We start from the raw sequence: 24497 nt of genomic DNA, 5'->3' as shown, positions 1-24497 counted from the left end.
CATGAGTTAAGTAACTGCAGCAGCTCAAGGATTACATCAGCCAGCTCTTACCCTTTCAACAGTGTTTTTTTAAACACTTCCAACTTAAACTTACCTAACTGCTCTAAAACTCACTCTTTCCTCACACCAGCTTAGAGTTTTAGCACTTGCCTTGGACATCATGTTCACCTCCAAGTCCCTGTATCCTTTATTAGAGCTGAGGTGAACAAACACACAAAAAAAAGGCCCCAGCCTGCTTTGCACTATCTGTCCACAGCTCCACTTGTCAAACAAGAGGAAACCTCCTCTTTCTTTTTACTAACTTTATATTCTATAGTAATTTCTCATTATTCTTTCTGAGTTAGTCATTCCGAATGTTGCACTTTAATTATATGTGCCTGTGCTATATTTTTACACTTGTCCTTGGCAATCCAGCATCAAATAACTTTCCCTCCTTGTGTTTGATGTTGAAGAGCTCACTAGTAGCCAAGCCAGCCTCTCACTACTTTTCATATTTTCCTCTGTGGAAGAATAGCTTCAATTTCTGCCATTAGCACATCCCACAGAATCCAATATTCCTGTTCCTGAATAAATAACATTTTTATCTCAGAGTATTTGAATGTACTTTGACATTATAACTGCTTAGATCACACTGTCTCCTGACACTGAGCCCAATGTCAAGTGCTCCTGAAATGCTGCTGTTGACTTGATGCCTCTCTTAAATCTGAACTGTTTAATTTAACTACTTTAAATGTTTGTAAAACAAATGTACACTAGTAACAGAATACACCTTGCTGCCAATACAACAAAATTTTATCTGCCTCACTTGCTGCTACTTTAAAATCAAACAGTAACATTTCACCTATTGAATCATGACACATGTACTTGCTATGGTAATGATGCAATGCACAGCAAGTGCTGAATTTAAGCCATGCATAGTTTATCGCTTCCTAAACTAATACAACACCCGTGAAATGGGAGGCATTGCTATCATGTTAGAATTTTAAATTGTCAAGAGGAAAAATTAGGTAACATGTCATTCATCTTTAATTCATTTAACTTTTGACGATGTATCTGCACACAAAATAATTCAAATGTTGTTGAATTTAACTGAAGGCTAATGGGAAAAGTTCACGCAAGTACAAGCCATAAAGTCTGCTAACAATTTTTTTCCTTACAAGCAAAGACTAAAAGAAACATTAATACCTGGGAAAGTGTTCAGACAACTTCTACAGACACCAAAAGTCAAATAATTCAGTTGATTTAACTGAGCTGATTTGAATACCAGGAGAACCAAGGGCTGTGTGCCCAAACTGTGTCTACTCCCTCAGATACAGCAGCTGATCTAACAAAGAGCATTATCACTTCCTTTGACCTTCATCCCTAAATCCTTAATGTTGGGTTAATGTTTCTGATTTACTCATTTCACTAACATGTAAATTGCTAAAAACACTACTAGCAAAAGATACAACTTGCAAATAAGCATGCATTATAAATGCAGTCTTTGCTAAACTGCCTTAGTTGCTGCTCTCTGAATGTTTATTTTTTTAACAATAAAGGTTCTTGTGAGAAGAAAAAAGTTCTCTAAGTTCAAGGATTCCACTGGCATCCAAGCAAAACAAAACACCATCTACCCAAAGGAAATTTTGTAAAATCATCTCAATACTACTGTGTGTTCTGCTTTATCAACACTAGCAAGTCAGGAATCCATAACCACTGGGCTGTTGCTGGTTAAATATCACCACTGTAAAAATCATGCCAGCAAAATATGTTGAAAGCAGATGTAACCACTGACAGCCATAAAAACCTCTGTGTTATCTGGCAGCCAGTTTATGGAAATATCCCCCAGTGTTGTTCACACTACTGAGACCAAAATATTAAGAACAGAATCATTGTGAAGGCAAATCGGTTTCTGCCTTCCATGTTTTTCCTCCATTCAAAATGTACTCTCACTTCACATGCTTCTCATCCTATGAATATGTTTCAAGAAGCTGATAAAGATCTTTCTAATTGTTTACCTGAAACCACTCCAAGCAGGCAAGCATAATTAATCTTAATGCAAGTCAGCAATTCAGAAAAGAAATTATCCTGTTACACTTACTGCTGACTGTGTGCTCTTACGTGTTCTATGCTTCCCTGTACTGAATGGCAAAATGGCCAATTAAAAGGAAAAAAAGAAAAAGGGGGGGGGGGAACCACCAAAAAAAACCTATGTCAAAGTAACACAGTAGTTAAATCCATACTTCCTTGACACTCAGTCTCAATATGACTGATACTCCCAATCCATAAAAAAGCATTCCAAGGACATTTGGGTGATTTGAGAACATCAGAGCCAAAAAAGAAAGAGCAACACACATTTTTCTGAAGATCTTAATGGGTTGCAGTAAAATTTTTGGCTGCTTAGCATCTGTTGTCACTGTACCTCAGTCAGACACACACGACAGAGAACCCAGCACAAATCTAATTCCACTCACAGAGAGGAACAGAACGCTCACTTCCAAAACAAATCCCCATCGTGCTGTGGTTGGGAGCATGCACTTCTTGCAAAGTCCCGCACTGGAAATCAATGAGTTCCTCAAAAGGGGAGACAAACTTTTGTCCTCCACAGGTTTTCTTACAAGAATTTATAACACTGAACTAAAACATATTTATGGCACAAGTGAAGTGTAAAAATGCCACAAACATGCAAGGAGGAAACAGCACAGTTCTGTTTATCAAGGGCCATGGGTCCAGTGTAACAACTTACTGATGTTTCACCTTCAACTTCTAATCAGGAAAGACACACCTCCCTACTCAGTCTCCCTTCTTCCATTATAGGTTTAAGGTACACGTGCTTACAGAAGCACTACTCTTAATGTAATGCCAATGCAGTGATGAAGCAGAAAGCCAAGTTATCTCTCCCTCTCAGGTTTGCTGCGTTAGGGCAGGCAACTGCCACAGCAAAATGAGTCAACACAATTCAATAAAAACCCATGCTAGTTTTAGACTTGGCTGTACAACAGCAACTTTTTAACCTCAGTTTGACTCGTGTGTAAAAAACCTAAACATCTGAAAATAATTGAGTTATTACAATTATATTAACTGTTAATTGTTAATAAAACTAACCCAAAAGTATCATGTTCTCTTCCCTCCTGCTCAGGGGTATCTGATGTTTTACAGATTTTGTGAATGCAAGTGGGATTGCTTCTCCAGCAGTTTAACTGTTAACCAACAGCTAAATTTAAGTTACAATCCAAAGGTTTACTGGAATATAAGGACTGCCAATACCTTAAAGGCTTTATTTTTTTCATGTGTATTAGGAAATCCTTCCAATTGTGAGCTTGTTCAAGGGCATCATTTGATCAGTTCCCCAGGCAAACTCCGCTATTGCTAGAATAGTCACTACCTTAGGTCTTTTTATATAAAAATTTTCACAGAAAGAAATCTTACCCTTCACCAATATACAATTTAGGCAGCTTGCAAAAATGAGCTAGAATTAGAAGGAAAATGGGCACAACTGTCTTTCAGTGACAATGATTTATGCAAAGAATCTAGCATATGTTTATATTACCACACAGCTTTGCTGTCTTCTAAAGAAACCAAAGAATGGACAAGTCCTTCTAAGGGGTGCAAATGTTTAAATAAACAAACTGTTTGTCATATGTAGACTACATATGGAGACCACAGTAGAGGAACAAGGAGAGATGATGACATTTGACCGTGCTTCTACAACTAAATGGCAAAAACTGCATTATAAGAACTTGCCTAATACTTTCAGCACTAATCTAGCTATGCTATGTATGTCCTGTGCTGTGCTCATTACGATCAGACCAGAATTAAGTGCCATGGCCTAATATGGCTGTACATATAAGGTAATTCAGTATTGCATCAAAATTTCCAAATTTTACTCTCGTTTTTTAAGAAAAAAAAAAAAAGATAAAGAAGTCATTGATTTCCCAATAATGGGAAGCCACCACAATTTGAAACATAATAAATTTTAGGCAAATTTTCCAAATGCTAGGAAAAGATGCCATATTTAGTTCAAAGATAAACTGAGTAAAGCCTCAAGCACATCTTGGGCCCCCTGCATGTAGATAGCTATGCTTGTGTCATGTTTCCAAACTTCCCTCTGTTAATTAAAGCTAATCCCACTAGATATCCGAGGTAACACATTCTTAGATTATGTCTTCACATGCCTTGAGCCTGTATCACCACACTCATTAGCTCTTATCTTACCTGCTCTGTTTCAATTCCACACGGAATTGCCTCACCTGGACAGGCCCTTCAGGATCACCTTTGACAAGAATTTTTTGGCCATATGGTTTAACATGGAAAGCATTCTTATCACACCATCAGTGAGACCCTGACTGAAAGATACCTACCTGTAATAATATGAAGGTTTATGATCAATGCCTACAACAGAAAGTAAGGGAAGATGCATTCCGAAAGCTCCACAGTGTTCATAACCCTAATTTCAGCTGATGAACACTTTGTTATCATCACAGCACCTCCACTGTTAAGTGCTAAGCTGCATCCACCTCAGTGTTAAACTGGCACTTCAAAATGTACTGCTGTGTGTATACATGTATTACAATGGAGCAATACTAAGCCAGAACCACTTACTGCTGCACAGATTCACAAGTGTATTCAAAATTCTTCTTTCAGTTCATTAGAATCACAGAATCATTAAGGTTGGAAAAGACCTTCAAGATCACTGAGTGCAGCCTGTGACTGAACACCACCATGCCAACTAAACCATAGCACCAAGTGCCACATCCAGTCATTTCTTGAACACTCCCAGGGATAGTGACTCCACCACTTCCCAGAACAACCCCTGCCAATGCTTAACCACCCTTTCAGTGAAACAATTCTTCCTGATGTCCAACCTGAACCTCCCCTGGCACAGCTTGAGGCCATTTCCTCTGTCACTGGTTGCCTGGGAGAAGAGACCAACACCCACCTGGTTACCCCCTCCTTTTGGGCAGCTGTAGAGAGTGATAAGGTCTCCCCTGAGCCTCCTTTTCTCCAGGCTAAACATCCCCAGACCCCTCAGCCACTCCTCATTGGACTTACCCTCTAGACCCTTCTACAGCTTCACTGTCCTTCTCTGGACATGCTCCAGAACCCCAATCTCCTACTTGTAGTGAGGAGTCCAGGACTGGACCCAGGACTTGAGGTATGGCCTCACCAACTCAACCCAGGTCTAACTGACCTGCTGCTCATGATATAGTAAAGTCCTTGGTCTACTTTTCAAATAAATTAATCAGATGAGGAAAAGGCATTGTTTCTTGCAAGCTGTTTGCATGAGTTTTTAAAAATACAGACATTCTTACAGAACAGCCGTACCAGAATCTACTTACAAGTCTTTAATTGGCCAGTATGCTGTATTGCAAAAAGGTCTGAAAAAAAATTTCAGAATTTCCAGGTCACTCAGGCCCAAACATTTGACCAGTGCAGACCTTCGTAGCCTCTTCTGGAAGCACCCCAAGGTTGTCTGTCTTTACTCAATACTATCAGAGCATTAAAAGTGCAACCATAACATTCCAAAAGTATAGGCATCTGCTGTTGGGTTGTCCACCACCCGAAACACACCCAAAAGCAAGTCACAAAACACACTATTTTGCCAACAGCCTTCCTTGATGCCCTCTTTCCTGGGGCTTATTCTTATGGGGATAGAGTGTATGACTATCTTGTTGGGGTTGCAGTTATTTAGTACAAAACTGACCTATCCCATTAGGCTGAGAAGAGACCATAAGTAAAGTAACAATGCCAATCACCATGTTTGAGTAGAAGAGTCTTAGAGTTTAAGGTCTGTAAACCAATACATAGTTATAAAATTGTTACCAAAAATTATGCCTGGAACAAGAGGTTAAAAAAGCCTTGTTCTCAGCAGCACATAACCAACACCACAAATTTACCAACTACATGGTAGTTGGTGAGTGGTACCAACTACATATGCCATAGGAGAAAGAGAGAGAGTCAGAGAGCATGTCTCATGTTTGAGGGAAACTACTGCTCACAGTAATATTAGTTCAGGATATGGAGAATTGCGTTTTTAAAAAGTCAAGTATGCTACTCAAACATTATAGAACTAAACAAGATTCCCATCAGACTAATTAAAATTTGGAGATACTTTGCAATGAAACCTTCTGCAGGCATCAAAAAGCAGCATTTGTATGTAATAAATAAAGATCTGCAAAGGAGGAACAGCAGCACTTGTGAATAAATTGTTTTTTAAAAGAAGTCTTAAAATGATGTATATCAAAGCAATCTTGATAATCCTTCAATGTACAGTTAACAGAGAAACTGATGCTTCAGATGGTACTGAGAGTTTGTAAATCTGAAGGCTTAAGCTTGACAGGCATCAATGCATCATTATAATCTTTTTGAAGAGAAAACATACATATAGATTTCTAAAACTCAGTTTCATGCCAGGATCAAATAAAACCACATTAGCAGCAGTTTCTCCAACTTTGGTTCTCTTGGCTTCAGATTCTACGAAGGTTTGAATCCCATTTAGGGGAATAAAAACCCAAAAATAAAATAAAAATAAAAAAACCCAAAGCCAAAACCCTTACAGAGGACAATCCAACTTTTACCAGCACCATCACAGTTTATACACAGTAAAGTTTAAAGAAAAAAAAAAGAAAAGTATGTACATAAAGCTAAGTTTTTTCCATGGACTTTGTCCACACACTTTTATCATCATTCTAATAGGATTCACTTCTTTTTCAAAGCACATACCGTCAATCACCACGGGTCAATAAACAGACTGGAACAGCTGTTAGCAAAAGTCAATTGAAAACATTTGCCTTGACTGAGACAGATAAGAGAAAAAGGCATCTGGATGTTCCACGAGTTTCACAAGTGCCATCCTCACATCAATATCTCACTCGTAAAATCTTGCCCACTAGAATTATTTATATTTTACCACGTAGATTGTACTTTTTTCTGTCTTTCCCTTCTCCCTTTGACCTTCCATGTTCATTAAAGCAGAGCCAGAGAGGAAGAAACTACTTACAGCATTAGGTTCTAATTCTTAGATTAGTTTCCAATCAGGTGGACTCTTGTACACACACAGTCCAGCAGAAGTAAAGAACCACAAATGATGTGCAAGCCCTAATTTGACATCCCTTCAGGTATTACAGACCCTTTCAATTCACATTTTTTCTAAAAGGTTTACTTCTAGCACAGGCCAGAAACAGGTCTATACTGCATGAACCTAACACTACTACCTTACTGGTGTATGAGATCTCTTTGAATGGACAGTTTACTATCACTCTCTTTTCTCTGAACATGAAAACAAAATTAAAACTTCATGCTTCCCAACTGTGATGATGAGGCCCTATATCCTTCTTACTGCATAAGAATAAAAACACTGTTGCATAGAAGGAAAATGCAACCATAAACTCTTGCATAGCATCAGTTTCACACATCAACAGAAAATACTTATGCAGAGAGGACACTAGCAGATTCTGAAGCAGCATTCAGTTCAGTCAGAAGTAATAAGGTGGCATGTAAAGTAACACAACCACTTTTATGCATTTTTTCTTCTAATCATCATCGTATGAGGTATGTTAATGCTATTCAGAAACCAAATCAAACTGCCCAGGGAAGAGAAAAATCAGACTGAAATAAAACCTTCCAAAAACTATCCAGTGTGCTTTAGCACTTCTCAGTTACAAGAAACCACACGCCCCAGCCTGGCAAACTCCTATACTGGCAGGCTGGCACTCTGCACAGCGTCCCAGCAGACTGTGGGCATCTGCCAGCACCTATGTATTTGTCCACATGGAGCGATTCAGTCGCGCCGAGTTGCTACCAACACCCTTGGGCGACAGAAAGGTTCACATGACCTTGCTAATAGTTCTTCAAAGATCAGAGAAAGCAACACAGCCAATCGCTTTGTCACGGCACACTGCCTTCTCCAGTTACCAGGGCCCCGAAGTGGCAGAGACCTCTACTTGCCTTTGGCACCCAAAGCAAATACCAAAATAACCTTCGGTGATTCGGTGAGTGACGCAACGACAAAGAAATAATCGATGTTATTAACCTGCTAAAACAGAAGTCCGAACCCAAACTGCGCACCCATGCACAGGGTCACGCGGGTGACAGCCCTAAGCAGGAATGAATACCTGGCACTCTGTAAGGCGTCACACTGGTGAGAAAAAGCCTTGCTGAAAAGAAAAGCGCGTATCCCATGCTCTCACCTCGGCTCTCACTCGCCCGCTCACACAGCCGAGCGAAACCTGGCTCCTCTCTCTCCGAGAAGTTTGCGACCAACGCTGCCCAAGGGTCGTCCTACAAACCAGAAGCGGAAAAGCCGAGCCAAAAAGATAAAGGGGATTAGGCGGGCATTACTTCCACTGACCTATATACTGCCCTCAGCCCGCTGCGGCCCTGCGGCAGACGGCAGCTGCTCGGCCGGGGGGACACCGGCCTCAAGCCCGCCCCGCCCGCCGACAGGCCGAGCGGCAGCGCGACACCCCGAAACTCGGTCCGGGGCCCGGCCCGGCCGCCGCCGCCCCCTCACGGCTCCCGCCCCGGGGAACCAGCCCCTACCTGGCGCGGGCGGCGGCGGAAAGTTTCTCCGGGGAGGGGCCAGGTGGGCTCCACTCCCTCTCCGCCGAAACCACCGGCTCCGGGAAGGAAGGAAGAAGGAGGGAGGGAAGGAGGGAGGGAGGTGGCCACCCAGGTAAATCGCCGTACGCGACGGGACAGCGGGCTAATCCCTCGGACGGGAGCGCCCTCACGCCCGCCCGCCCCGAAGGCTCCGACTCCTCCGGGCGGGCATCTTGCCCCGTATGCCCCCCCCGCTCCCTCACAGCGGGCTGCCCCAGCTCCGCACCGGCCGCCGAGTTAGTGTAAGCGGCGCCGGGCCGTGAGTCAGAGCGGCGGGGAGGAGTGGCGACCTGCCGGGCAGGCCCGGCCCCAGGCGGCCCCTGCCGGGAGCGCGCCCGCTGAGAGACCGAGTGGGGATGGACCTGGAGCTCAGAAACGACGGCCCTGCAACTAAGAAAGCTTCTTACTATCTGTGCCGCCCTGCGTGGAAAACACGCAAACCAAAAGTACCATGTTAAATCTGTCCCGATCTTACAAATGAAAATTAAAGGTAGTTCCCAAATGATACAAGCTGCAAGGTGATCAGTGGTCTGGAGCACCTTTCCTCTGAAGAGAGGCTGAGAGAGTAGAGGTTGTTCAGCCTGGAGAAGAAAAGGTTCTGGGGAGACCTTATTTTAGCCTTCTAGTACTTGAGAGCATCTCTCATGAGGAGAGACTGCAGGAGCTGGGCCGGTTTAGTCCATAGAAGAGAAGACTGGGAGGGAACCTCATTATGCATACACATATGTCAAAGGTGGGTTCCAAGGGGGTGGTCCCAGACTCTTGGGTGCACAGCAATGGGACAAGGAGCAATGGCCATAAACTAAAACAAGAAGTTTCACCTCAGAATGAGGACGAACTTCTTTTATGTTGAGGGTAGCAGAGCACTGGAACAGAGGTCATGGAGTTTCTGTCTCTGGAGACTTCCAAAACCCATCGGGAGGAGTTCCTGTGTCATCTGCTGGAGGTGACCCTGCCTTTGCAAGCAGGTTGGAGTAGAGGATCTCCAGAGGCCCCTTCCAATCCTAACAATTCTGTGACACTTGAAGGAGGCTCATAAAAAATAGGGAGAGGTATCTTTTTTCATGGGCAGATAGTCATAGGACAAGCAGTAATGGTTTTAAACTAAAAGAAGAGATCTTTAGATTAGATGTTAGGAGAAATTCCATATTCAGAGGGTGATAAGGCACTACAAGAGGTTGTTCTGAGAAGCTCTGGATGCTCCATCCCTGGAAGCATTCAAGGCCAGGTTGGATGTGGCTTTGATCAGCCTGCTCTGGCAGGTGACATTTCTACCCATGACAAGGGGTTGGAACTGGATAATCTTTAAGGTCTCTTCCAACCCAAAACTTTCTGTGATTGTGTGACACTATATAGTTCTTGTTTTTAAATACCTCAGTGTAACTGTGATAGACTGCTGTGGTGAATGGTTAAGCATAGCTCAATACGCCACTATGTTTTCTTCCTTTTTTTTTTTTTTTAATTGCTTCAGAAAAATTAATTAGATTGTTAGGGTTCTGAGTATGGTTTTACTAAAGACTCAAAATAGGAATAGATGGTGGCCTATTAGGGTAACAGCTTATTTAAAGAAATGTATAGTGCAATCTACCAAGTGGTATTGTCTACCAGATCAGGAAGCATTCTTTCCAAAGCTCTATGTAATTAAAGGATAATTTACTGAGATTTCTTACTAACTAGACTCACACAAACTAACTCACGCCTAGGTATGCCAGAGTTAAGATTTCCTAACCTGAGATAAAACCATCATCCAAAAATCCACAAAGAAATACAAACTGATCTAACATAACTGAGGTTTCTCCTCTCCTCCACTTGGGAAGACTGGAAGAATCATTGGTTCTTGTACTATATCTTGGCACACATTGAAACTAAATCTAAACTTTAAGGAGCAGGGAGTGCTGCCATTTCCAGAGACTATAATTCCTCCCTCACATACTGTTGTTTATTGGTTTTGGAACTGCAAGATGACATATTAAGGCCATATAATTCTTTATTGCAAATGCTATGGCAGAGGTGCTCAGTGCTCAGCAGAGCTACTAACATCATCCCCCTCACAGCCTGAATCCAGAATCTATTGCCTAGATGTCTGAGCAAGTATGTCTCTCTTTGGAGAGGTGTTTTCCAGCTTTAGATCTGGTATTTCTTTACATGAATTCAGGAAGTGGCTTCCAAGTGTTGCTATTGAGCCTGGGTGCAGAGATGGATGGCATTCAGCTGCTGTCTAGGATGGCAGAATAGAAGCCAGCTTGGGAATTCAGTTAAATTTTCTACAGGACTTTAGGAGAAACTGAGAGTATACTTCTGTTTAAATTGTTTGGTCTCAGAAGCACAGGAACCATCAGCACACAGATGAAAGATGCCCTTTGTGTGAAACCTCTCATCATAAGCAGATCATTAAGGAGTGAGCCTCTGAAGCAGTGCCTGTTATGGATGCCAATAGAATATTTCGCTTCTTTCTATTGCTGCTCTAAGCATTTTAAAAGCACTCCATAATTATTTTTGCTGTGCTAATTAGGTTGAATCCAAGATAGCTGTCCTTTTACATCCCTATCTCTTAATCATTTGATAAGCTGTTCTATCACACAGAGTTAGAAGAGATGGAAGTGTAAAGATGGCTTATCACAAGCTCACACTAATCCTCCTACTCACCGTCTTGTTCTGAAGGCATTCTTAGCTACTGAGAAATGTTTCACCCAGGTGTAAGAGTTAGAGGCATAACACTTGAACCCAAGCACAACTGACTGACAGCATAATTGCAAATAGTAAAGGTAACATGAGATTTCATGACCAGCACTTGCTGGTCTTGAACGTTGTGTCATTGATACGATTGTGCAGTACCTCCAGTGAAGTCACAACTTCACCTCTTGTGAAATTACAACTAGCTTTGTATTTACATTAGTTGGAAAGCACAACAACATGTATACTCATACTTTTGGCCACCAGTGTTACTCCACAGAAAACTCAGGCTTTCTAATGAAATTCCAGAAAGTTTCTGCTCTCTGTGACCCAGGGGGGTGCCTGTAGCATCAGAAAGATATTTACTGTTGCAGATAAAAATGACCAAGTGTATCTCCATAGGTAAACCAGCCAGCTTTCAGAAGACCTCTCTTACTGTAGATTATGCCATTTTCTCATGTTATGTATTTTATCCATTTATCCGTAAAGAAACATGCTTTATGCAAAGAATTGAATTACATTCTCCAATTACTAGTCACAGGTGTACTACAAAGAGAAAATCCATAAGATAGAAATAGTTTCACTTAAAGAAACCCAAGTTACTGTCAACAAACCAGAATGCTCACTGTAAACTAAGTGACCCCTGAACTGCCCCATTTAACACAGATTTTTCTTAGATGTGATATAGATACCCACTCAGTAAAACAAACCTATACTATGTTTGCTTCTTAGCAAGAGGTCTGATTTCTACGAAAGCTGTTAGAAGATAAGTATCTTCTGTTTAAGAACTAAGAGAAATACAGGCATTTTCCAAGTCTTGTTATATGCTTTGCTACAGCCATTCTTCCTTATCTTCTCTGAGCAACAGCAAAAGAGAAAGTTTGCTTTAAACCTTCAGAAAGGTACTTCAGAGTTTTCTCTGTACATGCCTTAAAACCTTCATACAAGGAAAGAAAAGCACTCTAAATGCCTATGAAAAATCATTGGTTACTTCTACCTAAATCATATTTCATCTGCGTGGTATAAGCCACATTCATGCCTTAATGTTCAAAGATGTCCCCAAGCATTTTTTGATATATTGTTTGGAGGATATTTTGCAGCAACACACAGTTTCCAATGTAGTACCATTCTAAAATCATTTGAAGGGCAAAGGTAAATGTTACATTTACATGGATAGAATCTAGATATTTGGCTAGACTGGTAACTAATACAAATATATATAGTTTGGAAATTACTACATTATCTTTAACTGTTGGTACTTTGATGAACAGAAAAAACTTAAAATATTTTGTAATCTATCTTAATTTGTATGTCTTGATTTACATGTTTCAAGACAACTCTTTAAATTAAAAAAAATGTTTAAAAAGTTATATAACAGGATTTAGTTGTAAGGACTTACCTATGACTATTATAACTTAGTGATTTATGAGACAAACCAAAATAAGTTCACTGCCCCTTTAATAAAATTATTTTTCCTCTTTAAAACCAGATTTGGTTATCTATGATACATTGTAAGGGCCTGACAGTAATTTTGAGAATAAGTTAATTCACTGTGCTCCAAAAGTCAGTCCACTCACAGTCTGTAATTTCTCATGCACAGTAAAATGTCACAGGTCAGCATTGCTATCAAAAGAAGTAATCTTGCCTTCCTCCACCCTTTCTGTTCCTCCCTACATTTCCATCTTCCCTGATCTATGCAGCTGTTTAATAAATGAGATCAGTTCTACAATCCAGATTAAAATTAACCCCCCCTTTTTTGTGCTTAACTTTAACATGGATCAGTTTTTTGATCTGCTTCACCTGCCACCATAAATCCTTACTCTGGCAGAAGAGAGGGAGCAGTGTGAGGGCAAGAATGAACTGGGGCACCATAAATTAGCATAGAGAATACATGAAGCTGAAAGCATGATTCAAAAAATGGCTTTAACAGATAGGCATCTAGAAACAATTGTACTCTGTTCTATTGCTTGTGAGGGCTGGTTTTTGGGTGGGTTTTTTTTTTATTATGTGGTCACAGTTTGAGATTATGTGCTCAAAGCACATGATACCATATTGCCACTGCATTATCTGAGAACTCGCCTGTGAACTCTTGAAGTGCTCGCCTTTTCTCTTTGTGCTTTAAAGACACAGAGCTGAACCCTGGACTTGTGTTGTAAATCCTTCAAGCTGTGTCTTTGGGGAGGAGAAAAGCAACTGACAACTTAGGAAAAAATCCTTCCTTCTGGCTTAAACAAGACCTCCTTCCTTCTCCACTGGCTGCTAGTTTTGCAGGATAGAAAATTTTTCTGTCTCATTGATTTTTCTTAAGATTTGCAAAACCATCTTTCCAGAGAAGATTTATGTTTGGACCATAGCAAATCCCTTACCTTAAGAATACATCTGGAGGATATTTAACAAAAATATATCCCTAGAGGCTGAGTAGCAGTAGACATATAAAGGCCAAGTCCTCCTTTTCTAATTACAAGTTGTACTCCAAGGTCCAGTGGGAGATTTGGCCAAGAACTACATAACACATTTCTTAGTGAAAATTAGGTTATCAGCATTACTCTGCTCTTCTGGTTGTAAAAACTGTGATTATAGCAAACATGGTATTTGAGCAAATAGAGCCAAAACTACTCTTCTATTGTGGCTAGCACAGGTTTTTCCCATGAGAAGTTTTCTTGTGTTTTGTAAATAAAGATAAAGTTTGGATGTTATTGGAACAGTGTCCCAGAACTTGGGCAGTGCAGGCCTGGCCAATCAGGCCTGGGGGAAGGCTTCTGACCGACCAATCTGGGTGACTTTTGAGAACTCTATATATGTGATGAAATCAAAACAATAAAGGTCATTCCTTCTTGCCACTGAGAACTGATGCATTCATTACTCTGCTAGCTGCTCAACAGCGACATTCTATAACCATCTATGTCATATTAGAGTCAATAGTGAAAAAATCCATGTTTTCTATTGCTATGCCCTCAAAGTCATCTCTGAAAACCTGAATTTAATAATTTAATTGTCTCAGATTTGTAAGCAAAAAAGAATGTTGACAGTTTACCAGTAGGGAAAATTTTAATAGACCACAATAGCAGTGCTGCACACTGGGTCAAATACAAGGCCTCTTCCTAGCTGATTACAATGCAATCTATGGAAATTCCGTAGGGAAGCACTTGCATATTAATACCTACTCAGTATTCTCTGTTTCCATAACATCACCCTTAGTTTTCACCATTATATTGCCCTTCCGAAGTCACACCTCTCTCTGCTCTCTTCTGCTTTGTCTGCTTTGTCCTCCTGATAGATCACCTTCTTGGTAGACTCTAATCACTGGGCTACTGACAATGGGGAATAGGTTACCCATCATACGGGAAAATCCCACAGTCTGTTATGCAAAGCCTATCCACCAGGTGTGAAATCAGACCTACTGGAATTTTTTCATTTGTTTTTGTTCTTTGGGATTTTTTTTCTGAGCTAATTTAAATTTACCTCTGCTGGAAACTGAGGGAAGAACAAATAAAATGTCATACTGTACAAGCCCTCTGCTCTCGGAACACAATGAGTGTCCAGCTGCATGCCTGGGAAGATGCAGAGACAAATAGGCAATGTAAGTTCACATAAGCTGGCATGTCTCTCTGATATTACTTGAAATATAATGAAATATTATTAAGTAGTGTTCTTGTGTGAGTATATGAATGCTGATTTTCTCAGTGAATAGGCCAATACTAGACAGGAGATGAACCATTCAGCTGCTAGGCAAAAAAAAATCTAAAAATCAGAGAGTAATTGTTAGCAATGTTTTGTTTCTCTGCAAGGACTTTTTTGTTCCTTGCTTTGGTCTGCAATAAAGTGATTCTTCACCATTTTTGGATACTTTGCATAGCCAGTAGCTGTTATTTTCTACAGAGAAAATAAGGGAGAGGAGTAAGGCTTGCCAGGCTAAAGCTTTGCTTTGCATTTCTTGCACAGGATGTACAGAAAATAAAAGTTTATTTCCTGGAAACGGAGTGGTTTTAATGTTTTGCATTGTAGCTTAACTTCTCTTCAGAGTTTGCGCATCACTGTTAAGAGTCTTAAGTATGATGTATTTAATTGATAGAAGGCTTTACTTAATATTTTGAAAAACTGTTTTTAACTTTTTGCCAATAATTTGATTTATACCAAATATATAGTTTAAGAGAAAAGCTGAGCACTTATCTTTGTGTGAGATTAAACACTTCAAACTCTCAGAATAGACAGCTGTAGATAGACAAAACCTCCGGTATGATTACCAGTCAAATAATAGATGTAAAGCCTCATATTTTAAGGTCCCTCATTGTTCTGCAAGGTATTCAGTAGGAAGTTTTACTAAAATTCTCATAAATTTACTGAGTTAGAGGTCAATGGTCAATGGTTGGAAATTTGGGGTCAACTATCTGCATTGGTAAGTGCCTAAATTATTTGAAATAAAATTCTGTTGGGATTTTTTCAAAAGCATCTAGCAGGTGAGAAGTGCTGATAACCCTTTGCATTTTAAAATCATTGGATAAAATTCAAAGACCAAGATCCAAGTCTCTTTCTCACCGTTTGAGAGTGAGTTCCTAGCTGCCAGCTGGTACAATCATCCTCCTCTCGCTTGCTCTTTCCAGGTTTGTGCCCTTTTCAGCCGAGTACTCCAGCTCCAAAAGACTCCCTAATTTCCCACTTCATATAAATTGATGGGTAAGAAATATTGGTGCAAGGAAGGGAAGGTGAGTTTTAATTTCTTTGGCCGAGTTAAAATTAAGTCCTGATCTTTTATATTGCTGGCAAAGGCTCTATTAACGTACTATATCTAGAGCCAACAGCAGCTCCTCAGCAGATATGTTCTGAAAAAGCTCCCTTCTGTTCTTTCTAAGAGCAGTTTCTAGACTCTGGCTGCTCTCTAAATAAAAAAAATCTTCATTTACAGCCCTAATTCGTACCCTAATCTCCAGGGAGTACAGAATTGCAGTAACACTGTTCTGCATTCCCCAGCCCTTTAGCTGGCCCCGAGCAGCTCCCTGCTCAGTGGCAGTGGATGGATGGCCTGTGTAGGGGGCTTGTTTCTCCCCAGGCGCTCCATGAAGGACCTGGAACTCAGCTGTGAATCTCACTCCAGCATCTGAAAGTTAGGCACTGCCACCACTGTTGGAAATCTGGCCATTCACAGTTTTGCTGAAGGGAAAATAGAGAACCAGAAATAGTCAGAATTATAATCCAAGGGAATTTGTCTTTCAGCTGCCATTTTTGGGTATTTCTGTTGATTTGTGGGTTTTCTTCATTTTGCTATTTTCCCTTATATTTCTCTCCCCAAAATGAGATTCTGTTGTATTTTACTTGCATTAAGGAAAACTTGCATATGGTTGCCACTTACCAATACAAATGAAAAGAAAACAATGCATAGTTACTATCCTAAATAATTTGGATTATATATTAAAATGTTATTAATTTTGAACTCGGACTGTTCAAATATACAGCAAATAGTCCTAAAGGTACAGCATGAGTTGTATAGACTTGTCTCTGAGAAATCAGTTTGCATAAGCAAAAGTTCATATATTTACAGAATGTAAGCTTCCAGATACTAGGATCTTGAGATTCTTAATCATAATAATTATTTGTTTAAATTCAAGCTTGACACCCGTGTTTTTAAAAAAATATCAATTTTAGGGACTCTGTCCTTTAAGATGTAGTCACTGGAAATCGCAATCCTGATGGAATTCAATGTTCTTTATTTGTTGGCCCTGGCAGCTGTGTATTAGTAAAATAAATAAATTAAATAAACAGCAACATCTGTTCCAGTCACTAGAGGCTTATTGCTGGAGTTATCTGCATCAGATGGGAGGAGACGGGCTAGTAGAGGAGATTGGCTTTCCAGAGCAGAGATTAGTGAAATCAGTAGGAATAAATATGTAGAATTGTGTGACTTGTGGGAAATAGCTCACCTGCCAGATGATGACACTAACTAGTGTTAAAGTTTGAAGTCCTCTAGCATCTCTTCTGCATTATTCATATGAGTAGAAATCCTGTTATATTCAGAGAGGTAGCACAGTCTCAGTCTGTATCTTATTAAAAGGAAAATCTGTGGCATAGTTGAGAACCCAAGCCTGTACATTTTTTCTTTTAGTTCATTTTTATTGGATCCAGGATACCTTACTCCATATATGTGTATGAGTAGTATAAATGTGTGTGTGTATATTTATGACTGCACATGTCATTCTTTGTGTGCACATGGGTGTGAGCAGAACTGAAAAACACACAAAAGAGCATACTTGCTGTAGTCAAGGGACCTCTTTGACTTGTTTTGATAAACTAAGCAATAAACACACTGGATAGTTGTAATGCGCAGAAAGCAAGACAAAACGACCTAAAAATGCCCCAGGATTCCAACTCCATGAATATCTCAATAAACCTGAGAGAGCTGACAAAATAGGTATTCCTCTGCTGATTCCTATGCTGATATTCTTACATGATAAATTAATCAAAGCTCTGGTACAGTTTTAAAAAAGATGCAAAATAAATTGTTCATCAGCTGGACACATGTAACACACCAATTTCAAGAAAATAACCTGGGAAAGTTCTATATAGCTGCAGGAAAAAGTGGCAGAATGAACTAGAATGTTTCACTTTTTTACTGGAATCTGGAAAGTCAAGTGGAAGTTGCTTATTATGTTTACAACTCTATCCAGGAATAGATGCTAATAATAAATACTAAAATTGGCATGAAAACAGAACTGAAGTTTATAGACTTCTTCTGAAGATGATTGTGCTGCTGAAGGGCTATAGTTGTATAGTGCATGGTTGTTTCAAATGGCAAAACCAGATTTGTTTGAAACTAGTGAGTCCTAAGCACTTCAGAAAATAATTTATGGTAGTTAATCTGTTCCTAGCTGGAGCTCACAAGCGGCTTTCTTCTGATAGAAATTGCTCTGTTCTGGTACTCATAGAACCGTAGAATGGTTTGTGTTGGAAGGTCCCTTAAAAATCAAGTTCCAACCCCTCTACCATGGGCAAACACACCTTCCACTAGACCAGGTTGCTCAAAGCTCCATCCAATAGTCTTGAACACTTCCCAGGATGGGGCAGCCACAGCTGCTCTGGGCAGCCTGTTCCTGTGCCTCACCACTCTCGCTGTAAAAAATTTCTTCCTAATATCTAATCTATCTAATCTAATCTAATCTAATCTAATCTAAATCTACCTTCTCTCAGCTTAAAGCCATTTCCCCTTGTCCTATACCTGCATGCCCTTACAAAAACTTCCTCTCCAGCTTTCTTGCAGCCTTCTTTAGGTAATGGAAGGCTGCTGTAAGGTCTCCCTGGAACATTCTCTTCTCCAGGTCAAAGAACCCAAACTCTCTCTCAGCCTTTCTTCATACAAGTAGTGCTCCAGCCCTCTAATCATCATCATGGCACTCCTCTGGACTCCCTCCAACAGGTCCACATCCTTCTTGTGCTCCCCACCTCATTCCTCACCTTCTTCTGGTTCAATTGTAGCAACCAGAGACTCATAGAAACACAGAATCATTCATGTTGGAAGAGATGTCTGGAGGCCACCTTGGTTGAGACCCTGCTCAGAGCAGGACCAAATAAATAAGGTTGCTCAGGCTTTTTCCAGCCCAGCTTCAGAAGTTTCTAAGGATGGAGATTCCACAACTTCTCCAGGCTGTTGTTCCAGTACTGGACTCCCCTCATGGTAACAAAGTTGTTTCTGATTCCTAGTGGGAATTTTTTTTCTGACTTATGCCCATTTTCTCTTGCCCTATTGCTCTGCATCTCCAATAAAAGATAAGGGCATGCTGCCAGCTCACATTCAACTCAATTTCAAACAAATTACAACAGTATCTCCCAATCCTTTTATGCAGAGCTGCTTTTTACCCACCTGGCTTCTAGCCTGTCCTATTGCATGAAGTTATTCCATCCCTGACACAGGAATTTGCATTTGTCCTAGTTAAACTTTATGAGGTCCCAGTCAGCCCATTTATCCAGGATACAGAGGTACTTCTGAATAGCAGCCCTGCTTCTCTAGCCATGCTCTCCAGTTTGGGATCACTCACAAACATACATACAATCCATCCCATCATCTGTGTCTTTATTAAACATGTTAAACAGTATTGATCCTAGTATCCAACTCTATCTGAAGGCCCTGCTAGTAAGTGACAGCTAGTTGGATTTTGTACCATTGATCCTAGATAGCTTCCTGAGGCCTTTTGGTGTTTATTCCCTTCATCTCAGTCAGTAGAGTCCATGGCACCATTATTCTCATAACATAAGCACTAGAGTGCTGCTGATGAAGAGATCTGGTTGCAGGTTTAAAAGTAAGTAGGAGGTAGTAGTAGTGTGAGGAATAACAAGTGAAGCATAGGAAGAGGTCTCAGGATCAAAGGGGAGTAAATAAAATGGAGGACAAGTCTCACTGATTATAATTGATACAGAAAAAAGTACTTCTGACACTTCCTTGGCTCAGAAAGCTTCTGAACAACTTGCTGTTGGAGAGGTTACTCAAGCTATTTTAATCCTTTTCCTGGAAGTATGTACTATTTGCTATTGCAGAAGATGGGATGTCAGGCTGGACAGACCCATCTGTGCCTCACTTTGTGAGCCATTATTGAGTACTTGACTTCCATCTTTTTTCACATTGAAAACCTGGAAGTATCAATAGGCTAGGTGGTAGTGATGTAGAAGTCAAAGAAAAGAAGATGTTGAATTTGCTTTGATATCCAGGAGGATATTGAGAAGGTTGGCGGTTCCCACTATCTTTTTTATTCTTTAGAAGCATCAATTTATTGCAAGTAACTGTTACAGTTCTGGGAAGTATTGTATTTACCAGTTCTCTGAAATTTAATCACTGAATGTCAGCCAAGTAAGTCAGATGGATATGTGAGGGTAAAAGGGATATGTGGTAATTTGAAGGAACATGAGTTTGCCAGCAAAGGCTTTCTCAACTTTGTGTGAGGGTACTCCTTCAGTTTTCAAATTATATCTCAGCCTGATAGGTAATTTTCCAGCTTGCTGCAGTGAAAGTTGTTCACTTTAAAGTATACTGCAGTCCATACTTGATCACTAATCAGTTGGCATTTATTTCTCCACTTTTCTCAATTTTGTGTTACTTCTGGTTTCCAAAGGATATAAGTAATATGTGGACATCACAGATACAAATATCAGGAATTGCAGCATGAAGATATTTATTGTGTAATAACTAAATTTGATAATTGCAGCCATTTGAAGTAAAATTGTAAATGGTTACTATAAAATAATTTTGGTTTTAAGGATAATGAGCTGTATAATTTAGTAGCACTGGGAACTAACTTCTTTAAAAGTTGCTGTGGCTAATTCTTTTCTCACACTGATTTCATGCTGTTGAAACTCCACCAGCATTAATGGAGTTAATCCTAATTTTCATTTACATAAATGCAAAGAAAGCTCAGCCTCAGTGATTTTTTACATTCTGTTTAAAGTGTTGAAATTGCTAAACCCACTTAATTCCACATAAAAATAAAGCTTAATGCAGAGAGATCTAATTGTTCTTATTTCACGCATAAAACTCTATGGCAAACAACAGAACAATGAAATACTGTTCTTTGACATTTTAGATTTGCAATGCTGGGTGAATATTCAGAGGCTTTTTGAGCTGTATTTTTATCAATGAAAAGTCTGTGAAACAGCTTAACTAAAACTTAGCTTGCATTAATGTTGCATTAATGTCCACTAGTTTCCGTAGATGATGGAAGCACTTAGCTGCCTGTATCAAAGGGAAGAAAAAGCATTTGATTTTTAAGACATAAATCAAGTACTTCGTTTCTTACTCTTTGATCATCTTTGCTTATACAGGCACCTAATCTGACCCCGTTTGCTATTCAATTTTCAACCTCTTTCCCCTTCCTCCCCTTAGTATTGAGCTTTTATCAAGGCCAGATCCATCCCCCCCCGCTCCCCCCCATCATGGACTAGTCATGCCTCCTGCATTTTCCCCTCTAGTGTTTATAAACCCGTCTGAAATGTTAAACCATTAGGAAACACCCACGTCTTGTAACATCAAGTGCATCTTTTTTTTTGTTACTAGGCTGCCGCTCTATGGCCGTGCACAATTACTACAGCTTCAGTTCCAAAGGAGTAAGCTATACTGGAGGAATTTCTAAGAATAAGTGAGAGAACATCTAGGCTTCATGTCCTACAGTGAGAGTATGAATACCTCAAAAGAGGACAAAGGAAAAATCTACCACATAATGTGTAGGTACCTACCAGACTGATATCTTAAATACATTACAGAGACATTTTTTGATCATTAATAAAGTGCATCCTGTAGTACCGTAACAGAGACCCTGCTTGTCCTGGCTGTCTAAAATAATGCTAATTTGAATATGATTTTCAACGAAAGCAAAAGGATAATGCTTTCAAAATACTCTAACCAAGAAATCAAGTAAACACTTAGACTGATCCATGGTATTCTTCATAAGTATAAAGTTTTGATGATTTTGAATCTGTGTGATAACTACATTGTGGAAGTCAATAAAGTATTTTAAGAGTTGATATTTATATGTAGCCATACACAGTGGTTTATTAATGGGTTAAAGGAGCATTAAACTTTTATTAAGGATGTTTTCACTACTGCAAGATCAGAATATGCTCCCTAGTAAGTTATTATATAAGTCACTGGTTTCATATCTGCACCTGAAAATGGAGAGGATTGAAATGTAGCAGATCTGCCTTCTTGGAGTACTGTGAGCAAGTTGTAGATTTGTCTGCCTATACAGACTTTTGCTTGAGTCCTACAGTGTCAAGACCTTTCAGAACCAAAAGTCATGTTCAAGAGTGTAGGAGTGGCACTCTATATGTGTGTACTATTATTCCTCATCCTTGGGCAATTTTGCATGTTTCCATTCAGAAAGTGGAACAAAAGTGAACTTGAAATGTGTTCCTGCCTTCATTTTTAGCAAGTCAATTAAGCAATTTTAGCAATTCAAGTTAAGAGGAAAACTTCAAGGCTGATGGAGATCTAATTCCTTGTAGATGTTAACTTCTAAAGAACACACTATGTTGTTATGACTTGTCAGTGACCATCAGTTACTACCTAAAATATTTAAGGGCTTCAAAATGATAGTATTTTCTGTATAAATAATACCTATTATTTGAAACTTATCTGAAAAATTGAGTCCAAAGCAAATTCATTCGAGTGAATAAAAGAGATCTTATTGGCCAGAGAAGCCCAGTAGGTGGAAAACAAGCTCAGAATTTTTCATATGTGTTTTGCTTTGAATATTCTCCTGTATGCATTCCTAGATTTGCTTGAGGGCAGAGATGAAGAAGGATTGTTAAAAATTAAACAGCTTGCTCTTACTAAAATAAAATCCATAGCACAGTTTTAATTGATTTAAGCTAAAACAGGTGCTGACCTTTGGCCATGTTAGTAACATTGTTCCAGACACTCTCTTTAGCATTTTAATGTATTTTGTTAATGTAGGTTAATATTATAAGAAGGGACAAATCTTCTTAGATAGTATTTTCAAGGATGCTTAGCCATAAGGCAACTTTGGTTTCTCAACAGAGCCAGCTGCTAAAAGTGCTAATTAGCTCTGCCAAGAAGGTAATAGTGCCTATGTCCTAATAATCCAAACTGTTATATATATTAAGAGGCTCTCAATGCCACAGTTATACCCCCTCCACTTAGGAATATTACAAGAAAATTTTACTATAAACAGGAGATTAAGAAAGAAGGGGAGATCATAAAACAATATAAATTAGGAGCTCAGAAAGAAGGTGGACAAGAAACAGATTGGGTATAGGAAATAAACCAGTATAGAAGGAGATATATGATTGTGTCATTTTCCAAAGTATTTCTATAGCAGTCAGTGCAAGTAAGAGCAACATCAGTGATGTGACTTAGAACCATATGCTGAAGTTTCAGGTGACAATATTGAATGAAAATTAAAGCATTTTCAAAGAACAGGGATGCTGACCAAATAGCTGGAGGCTGGAATGCAAAATAAAGTAAGTTTGCCTGAAGCACGATGCAGGCAACACAAGATCTCTCTCTGTAGTTTATTTGTTGCAGCAGAAGCACGAAGGTCCCCAGCTGCCATCAGTGCCACATACAAATCTAGCAAGTGCTGCAGTGCTGCAGTCTTTGACACCTAACACATGCAGCTGAAACACTCAAATCTACCAGCAAGGCTAAAGAGTGAGAATTAGAGCAGTAGACAGTGAAAAAATACCAACACATTTTCTGTTGGGTGGCACTCTGTTGGGTAGATGCACATCAAAATATGTGTGCAGACGTAGAGCTAGCAAAAGTCATGCTAGCTGTCATTTGCCAGAATTAATTTAACAATTGATTTATGAAGGTGAATTGAACTGCAAACCAAACCAGGTGGTGTAACAGTCAACACTGGTTTTGAGCTGCTGTAATAAACTGAACTAATTCCTGCATGTGGAGCTCCTAAAAATGTCCATATTGTACAGGCGTTGGTTTTTTTCCCCTGAAACTTTTGGAAAACTTTGTCACCATTTACCAAAATTTTTCTCCTGCATTATTCCTAAATGGTTGGAAATGCCAGTGCACTGTATTCCAGATACAGCTGCAAAAGGGCTGCCAACAGGACTGTACAGAAGATTATTTATTTTGCTGAGTTTCAAATATGAGCCATGAGCCATGGCAATTCTCAAAATGCCACTGTTTCTTTGGTTTTACAATGGAATCATATAACAGACATATATTTAATTGCATACTCTTCACCTGTCTGGTTTGGCCCTGCTTCTGAGACCATAGGTGGCCATTATTGATATTTCTTTAAAAACAAAATAGCATGCCCTCAATATTTTGAAAATGTAAAAATGTCTTAGAAAGGGGTCTTTTCTTTGTTGTGCATCTAAATTAATCAAAAGGAGAAAAGGCCTATAAAACCAAATTAACCTTATTGTCAAGACATGAAACTATAAATAACTGCTTTTACCTTATATTTCTTTTCTCTTGCTCTGTTCACTAGAAGTTAGTCAAACAGATTCAGTGTATTTATCTTATCATCATCATGTGATTTAGTTGTATCCAGAATGCTGTTGTGCCAAACCAGAAAGTATCTACAGGACCCCAAAAATAGTTTTCCCATTTTTCCTGACCTTTGCCTTTAAAGACACTGGGTAGCATCATTGAACTAGCAAAGTTAGAGCCCTAGAGAGGTTGAGTTAATTACCTGCTTCTCCCATCCCTGGTGTAATGCTGTTTCACTTTTCTGTATTTCAGTTTCCTCATGCATTATATTTCCTTCCTCTTGCTTTTTTGT

The 24497-nt window shown here is 39.6% G+C and overlaps 1 protein-coding gene across 12 annotated transcripts in view; it reads right to left on the bottom strand.

The window, feature by feature from the left end:
• The window catches only part of FHIP1A (FHF complex subunit HOOK interacting protein 1A), a 111039-nt gene that overhangs the window by 72608 nt on the left and 13934 nt on the right, over positions 1–24497 (bottom strand). For 7 of the 12 annotated variants that reach the window (XM_085058494.1, XM_085058495.1, XM_085058493.1 and 4 more), the window contains exons 1-2: positions 8521–8823; positions 8169–8259 (exon numbers count right to left, since the gene is read on the bottom strand). The exons of 1 other annotated variant lie outside the window; for it this stretch is intronic. The gene's annotated coding sequence lies outside the window, so the exon portion shown is untranslated. 4 more of the 12 variants (XM_085058497.1, XM_085058502.1, XM_085058498.1 and 1 more) reach the window with 3 other exon arrangements.

The sequence above is a fragment of the Lichenostomus cassidix genome, chromosome 4, assembly GCF_008360975.1.
Source record: "Lichenostomus cassidix isolate B80296 chromosome 4, HeHo_3.0, whole genome shotgun sequence".
NCBI classification, from domain to species: domain Eukaryota; kingdom Metazoa; phylum Chordata; class Aves; order Passeriformes; family Meliphagidae; genus Lichenostomus; species Lichenostomus cassidix.
Note: the sequence above shows the minus strand (reverse complement) of the source record. Positions and strands in the feature narration are given on the sequence as shown.